Source organism: Haemaphysalis longicornis, unplaced genomic scaffold (assembly GCF_048455015.1).
Source record: "Haemaphysalis longicornis isolate Haplotype H1 unplaced genomic scaffold, Haemaphysalis longicornis Haplotype H1 scaffold_34, whole genome shotgun sequence".
Lineage (NCBI taxonomy): Eukaryota > Metazoa > Arthropoda > Arachnida > Ixodida > Ixodidae > Haemaphysalis > Haemaphysalis longicornis.
The window spans coordinates 3,366,630-3,368,765 of record NW_027526351.1 but is presented as its reverse complement, the minus strand read 5'-3'; positions in this window follow the sequence as shown (position 1 = coordinate 3,368,765).

Genomic DNA, 2,136 nt, shown 5'->3' with positions numbered 1-2,136 from the left:
ACTTTGCTTCTATTTATTATATGGTTTAACATGCCGACGCTACACAGGCGATCAGGCGTGCCCTTGGAAAGGGTTCCGTATAATTTTGACCACCTGGGAATCTATAAAATGTGCCTAAATCTCGACCCCAGGCGAGTCTTCGCTTTTAGCCTCTATCAGAAAAAGCGGCCGGAACGGCACGGAATCAAACCCGCGTCAGCAGCGCAACTCCATGCCCACTCAGGAGTGGCGGTGGGTACAGTTTGTTCCTATGTTACCTACTTCAATTTTATGGTTTTATTTAAAATTTGCTAGGACGTCGAGTATTTTTGTGTCTGTATCCCACGGTGTTCTGTTTAGCGTTCTCTCATTAGGGTAGAATTTCAGGCCCTTCTAGGATCTTAAGCGGGTTTTATACACGTCTTGTCAGTTTTCCATGTACAAACCCTTCTTTAATTGGAACCTATTGTTTAGTTTCGTCATTGTAAGCCGGCTCTGATTGGGTGGTTTCTTTTTTGTTTTTGCGGTGGGCAGCGCAGGCGAAGAAAAACGCCAATTTTGCTGTGTTACGCCTATGCAAAAATTAGATTATTTACCAAAAACAAAGAAATTCAGTCGTCGTTGGCAGTAAAGTACCGCGAATTAATAGTCGCGATTTTAAAAAACCCTGGCTATATGATTTTAAAGTGTAAGTTAACAATTTCAAATAAGAGGGCTAATGGCGACCATCTGCCGACGTGCTACTCCTTAAGGTATTTTTACTTGTTTTAAGCTGACTAGTTTTGGGTTTGGAGTTAATGAAGAAAGTAACCTTCTGGCCACCCATTCGTTGCCATCAGTATTTCTAAGTCATTCAACAAACATTTTTTGCTCGGCACTTTTTGAAATGTCGAGGACATCTAACTGAGCTCAGTTGTGATTAATGCACTATCGTGCAAAAGTCAAGCAATCTCCACCCTTGCACTCACCTGGAAAAACATCATCGTTACATCAGAAAAGGGGTTTCTTTTGCCGAATCTTTGCCCCTTCAGATCACTATAGCACTTGCTGCCCACATAGGGGTGCCCTCCAGCTGAATCAGCCTTAGGTGTCACAGATGCGAGAGTCTTAGAAATAAGCGGTGTTAGAAATAACGACTATACGATAGCTTTCTTTTTTGGAACGTGTTAAGAGGTCGACCAACCTCATGGCGACTGTAGGATGTGACTTGTTTGCAGAGAACAAAATCAGGGAGCCAGAGAACGGCCACTTCTGGAAATCCCAAGTTGGCGGCAAACAAAATTGTATGCAAGATGTGTATGGTTTTATAGCCCGGTTCAAAGAGACTACTGGTATACAAAATTTTAAGGAAAGCTGGGGTTGGTCGTGTTTTAATTAGTGTGTGGGTTTTTAGATAAAATGTGCTATGTTATTTTTTACTTTATAAATTTTTAACTGCTACATGAACGTTAATTTCTAAAGGCCGTTTTTCAATGTATTTGGTGTTCTATATTTATTTATTGAAGATACCCTTATGGCCCCTCGGTCATTATTGAGGGGTGTGGTGCCTGAGCAGATTAAACAAAGAATAATACCATAAAAGAATTGTGCCGCGTGCGTACAAGAAAAAAATAAAAGATAACAATAAGCAGAGACGGCAGCGTTCATACGCACACTAAAAACGTACAAGCAAGAAACACATTAATAGTATACTTTGTTTTAGCTATTTTCTCATTTTAATTTCGAATTAGAGTCTCCTAAGGAAATAAGTGTTTGTAAGACCAGTTTTCAGAATAGTATTTCTGTTTTACTTTCCAGTGACAGATGTCTCAACAAGCATCTGGATGCACACAACGTTTGTACTGGGTACCTCTGGTACCTGTCATCTTCTCGGGATGTTAAACTAGGCATAAATAAAACTAAAAACTGTCCCCTTCCTCGGGTATATTCCTTTCACATTTTTTACACAAAATAGTTTATGAACGTGGAAACACCCTACTGAAACGTTCCGTATATACGGAATTATGGGAATACGGAGTTCATAGGTATTATGCCGCCCCCAAGCACACCGAAAGTACATGTTAGTATAAAAAACAGGGAATCACATTAGTGTGCGCTATAAAAACGTTTGGCACAGGTTTCGTGTTTTTATCCTCAATAATAAGCAAGATTACGCTC